The sequence below is a fragment of the Ambystoma mexicanum genome, chromosome 9 (assembly GCF_040938575.1).
Source record: "Ambystoma mexicanum isolate Mex_15411 chromosome 9, UKY_AmexF1_1, whole genome shotgun sequence".
Classification (NCBI taxonomy): domain Eukaryota; kingdom Metazoa; phylum Chordata; class Amphibia; order Caudata; family Ambystomatidae; genus Ambystoma; species Ambystoma mexicanum.
In genome coordinates this window covers 1465187809-1465201574 of record NC_090931.1, presented here as the reverse complement: position 1 = coordinate 1465201574, position 13766 = coordinate 1465187809, and positions in this window count along the sequence as shown.

The window sequence follows — 13766 nt, the reverse complement described above, 5'->3', positions numbered from 1 at the left end:
AGTAATCCATCTTCTCCTCTTGAAAGGGAAGTTTTTTCCCTCAGTTAGCTAGCCTGGATGGGTAGATGGTCAGTTCCATCCGAGTCATAGTCCCAAACATCTTTGCAAGAATCGGTCTTTCTCAGAGTTAGGTCCTTCAGTGGCTCAGGCTCATGAATGCCTAGAATGGCACAGCTCTTTTTCTGCTCCCTCTCCGGGTGTCTTTCCGGGGTCAGATACCAGCAGATTGGGCTGGGGGTGCCAGGATTGAGGTTTTTTCATAGGCAGAGGTGGTTCACTTTAGTGAAGAAACTGCATTTCAGCCTTCTGGAGTTGTTAGCGAACTCTCTTGCAGTCCAGAGCCTTTTCTCTAGGATCAATGCCAGACATCTCCAGGACAGGAGCAACATAATGTTATAGGACTCTCTTTGTCAAGATCTAGTTCTTTTGGGTTCCGATTAGGGGTTCTCTTTCCCTTGTGTCTTATTTGCTAGGTTCCCCTGGCTCTGCAATTAGAATGTGGATCCCAGTGCACAACCTTCAGACTGTTTCCTCCTGGGTTGGTCGGTTCCTTTTTGTATGTTTTTCCTCCTTTGCCATGATAGCAAGGGTTTCTGGTTCAACTGCGCATGCAGTCGACAAAGCTTGTGTGGGCCTTCGCGAGGGTGGTTCCCAGCCCTATAGGAATATTTACGGTAGATATTACTGGTATCGTCCCTCTCCTCCCGTGGCCTATCTCTGCCCCGACAGTTTTCTTTTATGAGCGGGTCCTTCGGGGACCCCTCTCTCTCTTGTTTATTTGAACTTTTTCATCTCTTCCTGGTGCTTCCGGGGGCTTTCACAGGACTCTATCTGTGTCATCAAGGACTATGGCTGGCCTGGCTCCAAAATGGCCATGCCACGAGGTTTTTTGTCCTGTCCTTTGGCCATCTTGCCCCATCACCTTCCTCAGGTCAAGTCGACCCGGGTTAGTTCTTATTTGGTCATGCACTTTCCCGCAAAACCCAATGCTTTTGTGGGCTTCTGCATGCCTTGGGTGTGTGCCTCCAGGATGTGGGCTGGAACGTCTGAGTTCAATACACATCCTGGGTGCCAGAGAGTCTGTAGTGCCATGAATGACTGGGACCACCGTGGCCCGTGATTGTTCCACCTATGGAGTGTGTGTTCGTGAGCAGATTTCCCATTGGGTCCTCTTTGTTTTGGCGCAAAGGGAACTTTGGATAAGAGGAGGCCAAAAACACCGATACCATGTCCATCTCCTGAGTTCTCGCTGAACAAAGGATAGGATCCAAGTATCCTGCAACTACGAAGCCGAGTCAAGGAACCACTGGTGACCCGCTGGAAGGTTTGGCACCCTGAGCCCGCTGTCGTCCCGCGGGGCCCCTCTGCATCTGGTAGTCCTAGAAGGTCTGCGAAGACACTTCGACCAATTGGAATAGTGGGACCAACTATTCTCGGCACCTTCACCAAAACCTGCAAGTAAGCTTTCTCTGAAGTGTCCCTGGGCCAACCAGGGGGCTGACCAGCTTACCCAGGACCTTTGCTCTGTCTCCACCGTCGTTTTGAGGAAGCTCTCGAAAATTGGTATACTGCTAGCTCTGTGTCCCCGGCACCCTCACACCGAATTTCGTACATTTGGCATTCCCAGGTCTGAAGTGAGACGAGTGCGCTAGGACCGGAGTAAACGTGGTTACCGTGTTGCCCTGCCGTGGCAACGTCTTTTGCAAGTACGCTGCATTTGTGACCCTCTTGCCCTGAAGCCTGCTGCAGTGAAACTGGGTCGATTCATCCACCCAGAGCTGAGAAATCACCACTGTCCTGTTTGGGAATCATCGCTGTAACTCAGGAACTGAAAGCTGCAGAGACGTCCTTTTTGTCGCGTTCGAATCTGCAACCCGAGTGGATTGAATGGGCGAAGTTTGGGTCCAAGTGCGCCTGGGACCGGTGAGTACTTACAACCCTAACCGGTGGCCCATGGTGCCAAGGACCCCTTTTACAAACAAGTGGCCCCTGGGGTCACTCTCCTTTCCACTGCTAGTGCGAACTAGCGACTCCATCCCGCTTTCTGGAACTGCCTCTGTCTTCAAGTGGAGGTCCTCCCTGAATAGTGGGAACTTGTTCTTCATCGTCTCATCCACCTTCCCGAGCTGCTAGAAACCCCTGAAGAGACCCTATTTTGTCGATTGTAACAACCGCGTGCGCTTGCATTGCATGAACTATTGAGCACAAGGCTCTTCTCTTCTTAGGGCTTGGACTCCCTCTTAGTTAGGTGTTTTGTCGACGGGGCCTAAAGACTATCTGCACTGCCTGTTTCCTACCCATCTAGGTTGTCGACATATTTAGTGCATTTAACCCCTTTAGACCCCAATGGTCTTGTATATACATTGTATTGATAGTTTTGTGTTGGTTTACTTAGTGTTACTGTGATTCTTTTGCTATGGTCTATGTTACAAAGGCCTTGTAATAAATGTGTCTATATTTTTAATATAACACCTGTCTGGAGTAATTTGTAAGTGTCTTTGCTTTGTGTGCTCATTGAGGTCCTTCAGTCACCCTCACCCCTCTTGAGACCTCGTTTTGACCGCCTGCCATAGCAACATTGATTGGTCTGGCTTGTCCAGAGGTTACCCTGTTCCAAGAAACTAGGCTGGCCTTCTGACCCTCTGTCCCTCCAGGTCAGAGTTCAGAAATCCATCTTGAAACAGTTCCTGGCCTCTCTGGGTCTATCCATTGTTTCAATGGCTGCAGCGGCTGGCTTCTCTGGGTAACTTCCCTGTGTGGCACTGGCTGCAACTGCCTGACCTCTCTGAGTCTCTCATTGGTTGCAGTGCCTGGCGTCTCTGGGCATCTACCCTGTCACACTAGCTGTAGTGCTTGGCTTCCCTGGGTCTCTACTGTGTCATACTGGCTGCAGTGTCTGGCTTCCCTGGGTGTCTTCCCTGTGTTGCACTGGATGCAGCCGCCTGTCCTCTCTGGGCCTTTCCACTATCTTACTGACTGCAGTGCCTGGCCTCTCTGGGTCTCTCCCCTTTCACACTGGCTGCAGTGCCTGGCTGCGCTGGGTACCTTCCCTGTGCTGCATTGGCTGGAGCTACATGGCCTCTCTGGGTCTCTCTCCTGTCACACTGGCTACAATGGATGGCCTCTCTGGGACTCTCCACTGCCTTATTGGCTGCAGTGCCTGGCTTCTCTTGTTGTCTTCCCTGTGCTACACTGGCTGCAGCCTCCGGGCCTCTCTGAGTCTCTACACTGTTTCACTGGCTGCAGTGTCTGGCCCCTCTGTGTCTCTCCCCTGTCACACTGGCTGCAGTGCCTGGCTTCTCTGGGTATCTTCCCTGTGGTGCACTGAATGCAGCCACATGGCCTCGCTGGGTCCCTCCCCTTTCACACTGACTGCAGTGCCTGGCTTCTCTGGGTATCTTCCCTGTGGTGCACTGAATGCTGCCACATGGCCTCGCTGGATCTCTCCCCTTTCACACTGACTGCAGTGCCTGGCTTCTCTGGGCATCTTCCCTGTGTTGCACTGGTTGCAGCCGCCTGGCCTCTCCAAGTCTCTACCCTGTCACACTGGCAGCAGTATCTGGCTTCTCTTAGCCTCTCCCCGTCAGACTGGCTGCAGTGTCTGTCCTCTCTGGGTCTCTCTGCTGTCACACTGGCTGCAGTGTCTGGACTTTGGCCTCTCTGAGTCCCTCCACTGTCACATTGGCTGCAGCTACCTGGCCTGTCTGGGTCTCTCCTCTGTTTCACTGGCTGCAGTGCCTGGCCTCTCTGGGTCTCTCCGCTGTCACACTGGGTGCAATGGCTGGTTTCTCTGGGTATCTTCGCTGTGTTGGACTGGCTGCAGCCACCTGGCCTCTCTGGGTCTCTCACTCGGTGCAGTGACTTGTTTCTCTGGGTCTCCCCCTGTCACACTGGCTGCAGTGCCTGGCCTCTCTGGGTATCCTCATGTGTTGCACTGGCTGCAGCCGCCTGACCTCTCTGAGTCGCTCATTGGCTGCAGCGCCTGCCTTCTCTGGGTCTCTCCCCTGTTACACTGGCTGCAGTGCCTGGCTTCTCTGGGTGTCTTCTGTGTTGCACTGGCTGCAGCCGCCTGGCCTCTCTGGGCCTCTCCTCTGGCTCACTGGCTGCAGTGCCTGGCCTCTCCGGGTCTCTCACCTGTCACACTGGGTGCAGTGCCCAGCTTCTCTGGGTATCTTTCCTGTGTTACACTAGGTGCAGCTGCCTGGCCTCTCTGGGTCTCTCACTGGCTGCAGTGCCTGGCTTCTCTGGGTCTCTCCCATCACATTGGCTGCAGTGCCAGGCCTCTCTGGCTCTATCCACTGTCTTAATGGCTGCAGTGCCTAGCTTCTCTGGGTATCTTCCCTGTGTTGTACTGGCTGCAGCCGACTGGCCTCTCAGAATCTGTCATAATGACAGTTTGGTCTTACCAGCGGGAAGAAATGTAACCACAGTCAAACACACTTAGCACATTGAATAAAAACCAAGGCATAGGGGATACAAATCATAGGCAATACTTATGCCAAGGCACTAGAATCAGAGGACGTGTTCTAAGATACAGATAAAGTCAATAGGCCTGCGCCAATGTCAAATGGAGCAGGGCTCTGTTGTCGAGGATCACACGATCAGAACAGTTCGAGATTAACGTTGCCAGGAGTACTTAGATATTGTCAAAGGAAAGCAAAAGTTATAAAAGGGAAGAAAGAAAGGACAAGCTTTCGGAAAGGAAAAGGGTTCACCCCGATTCCTCAAGGTCGGACGGAGAGAATGACCAAATGGACACAGTACCTTATTCGTATGAAGGAAGCTGGTGCTACGGCAGTTGTTCCTGGTAGTTCTTGCAGACTCACGGTTCCTGGAGCTTCAGTCGTGGGGACAAGAAGGAGGATGTCTGGAGCGATCTGCACTACCCAGGGATGAGGCCAGCAGCAGCAAAGCAACAGTGAATAAAAGGTGTGCTCCTTTAAAACAGGAGAGGGCTCTTCTGATGGCTATCCAGACCACGACAGCTTTGTGCAGGATTCTCTGGCTGTAGAAGGTGAGCTGGTTGATCCCACCAGGCTCAAGGGGAGAAGATTTCGAACTGGATCTTCTCTGTCGTTGAAGGGTAGATAGCTCAAGACTGCAGCAGGACTTCACCGGGACTCGGGAATTGCAACAGCCGTCTTCTTCTCCGCTGCTCTTCGGTTCTTGTAGTTCCAGTGGTGACTCTGACTTCCAGCCGAAGAGTCCTGCCTTTTATGCAAAAATCCCCCATTCACACAGCCAGGCTGCCAATCACACAGCAGGGGGGCTGTCCAGCCCGGACAACCACCTAAGCCAATGGGCATAAAGTGCGACTTGGGTCTCCAAGGAGACCCAGTGCAGGGGGTTACTAAACCCCTCCCTCACATTCAGCCCACCTAGACACCCAGACACCAAAGGAGGACTTCTTTGCAGAAGCCTGCCAAAGGACAGCGAACAAAGAAGGCAAACCTGGTTTGCCGCGCAAAGTAAAACACAAGAAGGATGTTAACAAGAAATGGCGACTAAACCCGACCAGAGCCAAAATAAAATGTATTTGGTCAAGCGGGTTTAAGTTCGAGGCTAATATAATAGCCTAAAACAGTACCACGTTTATATAGTATAATCACGGTAGAAAAGTTAGGGTAGATACCACTGCCACCAGTGAAGTCTTAGTGTTAAGGGAGCGAAACAAGGCTCCAAGAGACACAGACAAAAAGGGATAGGAATGAACCCTTTCCAGTACTCCATGTAAGATGGGGTGTACTGGGTCTGTAATTTAAAGGTGACTACATAAAGTTAATGGCAACTCTACCTGTTTCGGGGGGACAGTAGTCAGCCCCTGAAAATGGAGTCAGGAGGGAAGTCTTAGAGAAAGCCCTGTGTCACTGCACTGAAGGTGCTGTGTAACACACACGAAGTTGGGCTCATGGAGTGGTGTGGCTCCAGAGTCCAAGATCACACAAAAAGTAGAAATACACATGGCAATACACATGTAAGCGTGGGAAAAAGGTTCACACTCTTACTAGGTGGAAAAATAAACACCAGAAATCCAGCAAAGCTGTGAGGGACTCACTAGGTAAGGGAAATTAGCCATAAATGAGAATTTGCCCTAACACTCTGTCTTTCTACTGTCCCAGGCTGTAGAGTGTGGTCCCTCTGGGACTCTCCTCTTCGGCTCCCCACTCACAGGCTGAGAGCCTGATCTGTGTGTGTCCCGTGCCCCTTGTCAATGGCAGCAGTCTGACGGCCCTATGTCTCCCGTCCATTGGTGGCTGGGTGCAGCCTCTCTTCGTCCACCACTCTGGGTGTTGACTGCTGTTTGTGTCGACCTGTTATGAGCCCCATTTTGTGGGGACGCTGGTCAGCGTATGTCTGTGTTGCGCATTCTTGACACAGGTGGCTGGTCTCTAGTATAAGTGCAGCAGCCCATAACAGCTGCAGCGTGGTAGAGAAAGAACAACTGGTTATGGATCCTGTAAAGCACAATTAATATTTAATTACAGGAAAGTTAATGCGTGCTGCTTGCCAGCATAAATATTTCAAAAGGTAGAGTCGACACATGTTTCGGACTGCATGTGCTTCCTCAGACTATACCCATTGATTTGTGTATCCATGGTAATAAGTCAAGGAGAGGGAAGGAATTAAACTCCTGATATTCGTATGAAATGACTCTTTGTGTCACAGTGCCTCTTAAAGTCGATGGGCCTCGTATTTCTGTGTCTCTGGGTAGCCCGCCTTGGTCTTTCCCTTGAGCTTCCCTTTCACTAGGTGTAACTTATCTATGGGCTGGTTTACTGATGCAATGGTTCTAGAGCGGTAATAGTCGTGGCTGGTGGATCTGCCTGTCTTGGTAGGTGATTTTATAGTCTTGGCTGGTGGATCTTCCGGCCTTGGTAGGTGATTTAATAGTGGTGGCTGGTGGATCTGCCGGCCTTGGTAGGTGATTTAATAGTCCTGGCTGGTGGATCTGCCGGCCTTGGTAGGTGATTTAATAGTCCTGGCTGGTGGATCTTCCGGCCTTGGTAGGTGATTTAATAGTGGTGGCTGGTGGATCTGCCGGCCTTGGTAGGTGATTTAATAGTCCTGGCTGGTGGATGTGCCGGTCTTGGTAGGTAATTTGATAGTCCTGGCTGGTGGATCTGACGGTCTTGGTAGGTGATTTAATAGTGCTGGCCGGTGGATCTGCCGGCCTTGGTAGCTGATTTAATAGGCCTGGCTGGTGGATATTCCGGCCTTGGTAGGCGATTTAATAGTCCTGGCTGCTGATCTGACAAATCAGACCCATGCCACGCATAATGGCCTGCTTGAAGTGTCCCAGCCAGCACAGTGGCCCGATTGGGGTAGTCAGACCCACTATCCCAGACCTCTCCTTTATAGTGGTCAGTACGGAGTATTCAGGCCCTCCTTGACATACCTAATTGCATCATAGGGGTTTGAATGGATTGTCCAGGCCTGTGAGCCTCTTAATGGTCTTCATGCCAAGGCAAGGGCCTCACAATGGATGGTCGGGGTACGCTTGTCTTTTGGGGATATTTTTGAGGCATGTATTCAGTGCAGAATTTTGGGGACTCAAGGCTTGTTACCCTCACTTTGGTCTGATTCATCTGTTTGGGGTCTCTATGCCTCTGGCCCTCCCAGTGGTCTGTTAGGAGAATCCCATCCTCCCAGGAATACGTGTGTGGTATCCATGCAGGCTCTAAAAGCGGCATTAATGGCGTCTCCAGAACTGTGACACTTATAAATAATGATCTTTTGATGGTCTCCAAGGCGGATTCTATACTGTTCTCAATGGGTCCTCTTTGTTCCATGCAATGAATGATCGGTTTATGTTATCCTGTCCTTGCAGTGACATGTTTGAGGTCCCTTGCATCGTAGGTCCATGCATCCTGCCCGCGTGCGTGCGCTCCATTGCAACTGGCTGCATCCGGTCGCTTGCTTCTCTAGACGCGTGCACTCCCTCACATCGTATGTCCCTGCATCCTGTTCCGCTCCCCCCTGCTTTCCAATCTTATCCCCTCTCTTCTTGATCTATTGTGTGCTGTTTTCGACTTTGTGTTTGCTCCACTGCATTCCTTCCTCTAGGCTCCAGTTGTGCTCTATGCCTTGTTGATGGTATTGACTTTGTGCTGATCCCTACGGTATTGATATTGTGTTGTGCTCCACAGTCTGTGGCAATACATTGCATTGCCTGCATTCTTCACCTCCAAGTTCTCGTTGAGCTCTGTGTTGTGCTTTTGGTTCTGTATTACATCTGGTTTCCTACTTCTAGGTTCCCTGTTGCGCTCTGTGCCTTGTTTTTGGTTCTGTATTACATCTGGTTTCCTACTTCCAGGTTCTCTGTTGTGCTCTGTGCCTTGTTTTTGGTTCTGTATTACATCTGGTTTCCTACTTCTAGGTTCCCTGTTGCGCTCTGTGCCTTGTTTTTGGTTCTGTATTACATCTGGTTTCCTACTTCTAGGTTCTCTGTTGTGTTCTGTGCCTTGTTTTTGGTTCTGTATTACATCTGGTTTCCTACTTCTAGGTACCCTGGTGTGCTCTGTGCCTTGTTTTTAGTTCTGTATTACATCTGGTTTCCTACTTCTAGGTTCCTTGCTACGGTCTGTGCCTTGTTTTTGGTTCTGTATTACATCTGGTTTCCTACGTCTAGGTTCCCTGTTGTGCTCTGTGCCTTGTTTTTGGTTCTGCATTACATCTGGTTTCCTACTTCTAGGTTCCCTGTTGTGATCTTTGCCTTGTTTTTGGTTCTGTATTACATCTGGTTTCCTACTTCTAGGTAGCCTGTTGTGCTCTGTGCCTTGTTTTTGGTTCTGTATTACATCTGGTTTCCTACTTCTAGGTTCCTTGCTACGGTCTGTGCTTTGTTGCTGGTTCTGTATTGCTGCTGATTTTAGGTCAGTTGTTCTGGCTCTCTGTTGTGATCCCCTTCGCACTTGTGTCCCCCCTTGTGCCTACCTCCTGTCTCCCCACCCCTGCGCAAGCCCCCCTCCCTATGCACCCCCTTTGGTGCTCTTTGTCTCACCTAATTTCTCTAACTGCTTTTCTATGAACTATCCTATCACTCTCACTAGGTCTGGCAGGAAGAAGCTCAAAAGGGACATCCTGGTCTCCAACCCAGCCTCCCTATTGCTAATACCTTCACCAGTGCTTCCTCCAGACAGACCCTTACTGACATACTCTTTGTAGTTCCCTTGTCAGGCATATGGAACCCCCACATGATCTCTGTTCTCTCTCCTTTTTCCCTTCGACTCCTCTAAGACCATCATTAATGTATACCTATATGGCACTATCATGGTCCAGGGACCTCAGGCCAATCTCCTCCTTTTTGATAGACGCTTCCCGCGTCTTATCAACTTCCTTTCCTCTCCTGCTATCCCTTCTTACCCCTTTCAGGCTCCTCTGCTGCTTCCTTCCTCAGCCACCACTCCGGAACCTCCTGCTGCTTCTCTGGCCACCCTGTTGCCTCCCTCCTCCACCACCCATCTGGCACCTTCTTCTTCCTCTCTGACTACCCTGCCTTCTCTTCCTTCCTCCTCTGCCCATCCTTGGGCACATGAAACACTTCCACAGGGCGTACCTCTGGCCTGTACCCCTCCCTGGAAGTGCTTCAAATGTGGCAACCTGTTCTACATCGCTACTCTCAACTCTTGTTCAGTTGTCAAACATTCCTCTGACATCTGCCGGCTCTTGAAAGAGCTTGATTTGGATGTACTCGGTCTCACAGAGACTTGGTTCATGGCCAGCTATGTCACAAGTTTTGACACTCTCCTTCTCGATGGCTACACGATCCTCTCCGAACCCAGAACCAACCGCTCCGGTGGGGGTGTAGCCTTGATTTTCCCGGAGTGGATCCTGGCTTCTATCATTCCAATGCATGATTACTCTTTCTTTTAATGCCTGGTCTGCAGTCTTTCTATCTCTCCTGGCCTCTCTCTCACTGTGGCCACTATCTACAGGCCGCCTGGCCAGCTTGCCCTCTTCCTCTCTGAGTGGGCTGACCTCTCCTCCTCCCTCCTTGCCTCTTCCTCTCAACTTCTCCTCAGAGGCCTGAAAATCCACATGGATGCTACCAGCCCTTCTTCGGGACTCTTTCGCAACCTCTGCAATTCTCTCTCTCTCGCTATTTTTCCCTCTGGCCCGTCTCACTCTGCAGGGCATACCTTGGATGTTCTGATCTCCTCAGACCTCCCCCTATCTAACCCTCTCACCACTCCTCTCTTTTGGAGTGATAACTTTCTCCTTTCCTCCTACCTCTCTCTCTCTTTCTCTACTCCTCAGGCCAAGCCGACTCCAGCACTGCCACCTACCTTCTGGGTCACCCGAGCCATGAAGCGTGTGTCAGTTGAGGCTTTCGCTGCTACTCTCTCTCCTCCTCCTGTACCTTTGGCTGGCTCACACCCTGACAGAGCCCTCTCTAACTTTCATCTTTCCATCTCTAACACCCTGGATGTCCTTGCCCCTGTCATGAAGATCCAATTGAAGCCCAAATCCAAGTGCAACTCTTGGTATGAATCCGACCTCGCAACCCTTAAACGCAAGTGTAGGGTGACGGAGAGGAAGTGGAGGTTATCAGGTACAACACTGACAAACTGGCCTGTCGCCTGCTCCAAAGGCAGTACAGACTCGCTGTCCTCTCTAGGAAGAGAGCCTACATTCAAGCCTGCATCTCTGCGGCACCTAACAATTCAGCCAAACATTTTAAAAAATCTGCAAGGAGCTGGCCAATCCTGCTGCAGTCTCTACCTCTCCTGTTCCCTCCCAGGCCCTATGCATGGCCTTTGCTTCTCATTTCACCACTAAAACCCAGGACATCCTGTCCACACTCTCTTCTTCTACTTCTTCTTGCTCCTCCTTTACCACTCCTGGCCCATCTGAGGCCATCTCTCCTCCTCCTTTCTCCTCTTTTCCCCTGTTCACCCCTGACAATGTTTCTAGACAAGTCTGATCTATGAAAGTCTTGTCAAAGCAGGTTCTCCCTTGCTCATCCAGAACCATCAAGGACCACATCGACACCCTTGCTCCAGCCTTGGCCAATTCTTGCAATCGCTCCTTTGCCACTGGAACTGCCCCCCCCTTAAGCACTCCCTTGTGCACCCCCTTCTAAAGTAGCCCTCAGCCGATCCTTCCTCTCCAGCTAACTATCGCCCTATCTCCATCACTCCTTTCCTGGGCTAATCTTGGAAAAGCTGTCCACCTCCCAGCTTAATCTACATACTGAATCTGTTGGTTGCCTCCAGGGCCACCAGTCTGGCCGCAGAGCTGCCAGAAGCACAGGATCTGCTCTCCTGAACACCTGTGAAGTCCTGCTTTCCAATCTTGACTCTAATCTCCCTTCTGTCCTCATTCTTTTCGATCTATCCTCTGCTTTTTACACGGTCAACCAGGCCATCCTGCTCAAACGCCTCAGTGACAACCTGGATATCACCTATCAGGCCCTGGTCTGGTTTACCTCCTTTCTCACTGACCGACCCTCTCAAGTCCAACTACGGCCTTTCCTCTCTTCTATTTCTCTCTCTACTTGTGGTGTTCCTCAGGGGTCTAACCTCTCGCCCTGGCTGTTCAACCAATGCCCACTGCATCGCTATGTTCTGCATTAATTTTCAGTGTAATGCAGATGACACCCAGCTCTCTTCCAGGCTCCCCTCAGCCACCTCTGCTCCTTCTCTCATACCAGACTGTCTGGCCGCAATTCAGGAATGGTGTGCCACCAACAATCTCTGCCTTAATGCCAGTAAGACTGAGATCCTCCTCATTGGGACACCTGCTCCCTCCTTTCACCTCTCTCTCTCTCTCTTTCTCTCCCTGGCTGACCACTCTGGGCCCTCTTCCTGCTCCTTCCTGTGAGGCTAAGAACCTTGGTGTCATCTTTGACTCCACCCTCTCCTTCTCACCTCACATTTATGACATCTCTAAGAAGTCAAACCTCCTCAGAGGTATTCTTCCTTTTCTCACTTTCCCCCAGAAGCTCACTGTCTCCAGAGCTCTGGTCCTCTCTAGGCTGGACTATTGCAACAGCCTCTTTCTAAATCTGGCTGCCTCTACTCTTCGACCTTTACAACTTATCCAGAACAGGACTGCGAGACTTGTCCTTGGACTCAAGCCCAGGGACCGTATCTCTCCAGCACTGGAATCTCTTCACTGGCTCCCTGTGGCTGCAAGGATCAAGTTCAAGATTCTCTGCATCGTCTACAGGGCTTTCTGGGGCCTGGGACTGCTCTGCCTCCAACTTTCTCTTCTAAAACATCTTCCTTCTCAAGCTCTCTGCTCATCTACCTCCAACTCTCTGAGGGTTAGATGCTTCTCCAAGCAGAAAGTTGGGGGCTGGGGCCTCCCTCTGGAACAGCCTCCCTGTCTCTCTCAAACTTGAGCAGAACCACCTCCGGTGCCAGATGCAACTCAAGTCCTTCCTTTTCGCTTCCACTTTCTCTCTGCCTCTCCACTGCTGATGTACCTGACTGCTCGGTGCACTGTTCGCCGGGATACCCTCTGAAGTCGGGCCCAGGATGCCGCTTGTCCAGTTGCCCTTGCACTGCCTCCATGCTCCCCCAGCACTTAAGGGTCTGTTCCTGCAACCCTGCAGTCCTTTCTCACTGCACTTATGAGCCACCTGCTGGCCGCACTTATTGATTTACCTGCACGTCTCCCTTCACCTCCGCCTTCCCTCTTCCCTGCACTTGCGCGATCAGAATGACCTGATACAAGGCCTAGTAAGATCGCTGTTTTGTCCTCGCTTTGTTTCCCCCTACTTATCTTGTCATGCCTAGAAACACTTGTGTACAGGAGCGTTATAAATGCCATACCATATCGCAGCTGTGATATTGGGGTTCACAGACCCGTGGTCCTAAGCGGGGTCTGGTTGGAGTATCCCACTTTCACAATGATCTGTTTGTTGAAAGAGGCCTGTGGTCTTGTAATCTTTTGGGGGGTCTTCTGGCTGCCTCTTACACATCTGCAGGTCCTCAGTGTGGCCTTTGCGGGCTCCCCTAGCCTCACAGTGCTCTGTTTTGGGTTTTTAGGCCTAGGCTATAGCCATGTTTATCTGTATGTAGAATAGCGCCTTTGTGTGTTTGACATTGTGTGTGTGTGTGTGTGCAGGCACAACATCACTTCGACAGCAGTGTATAACTGTGAGCTGGGAAGTGATCTGTCTAGGGTGCCTGGCCTGTGACCCTACCGTGATATATTTGGGGTCCCTAGATCTGTGGTCCTTGCAGTGATCTGTTTAGGGTCCCTGTGCCAGTAATCATACTACTGGTCTGTCTGGGGTGTCCTACTCCCACGAAAGCTGGTTGGGTTCTGCAGGGCCACGGGCCCCACAGTGCTCTATTTGAGGTATCCGTGCTCCTGGGCTCTGGAGTGGTCTGTTTGTGTCTCTGTGGGCCTCTTTGGGGGATACCCTGACATCACAGTTGTCTGTTTGAGGTCTTCATGCCTGTGGTCCTGATACTGGCCTGTTTAGGGACTGGGTATCGTGCCCTCACACTACTCTGTTTGGGGTTTCCAAGCCAATGGCCCCCGCAGTACTCTTATTTGGGGTCTCGAGGCCCGTGGCTCACACAATGGTCCCTTTTGGGGTTCTATGGATCTGATGGGGATACCCTCCCATCAAAGTTGTCTATTGATCTTGACCTCACACTACTGTTTCCGGTTTCTAGGCCTATGGACCCCACAGTGCTCTCCCTGGGGCCTTCGGGGTGGTCTCCAATTCTGATACTGGTCTGTTGTTTGGGGTATCCTGCCCTGACACTGCTGTGTTTGGGGGTTTCCATGACCCTGGAGGAGTATGT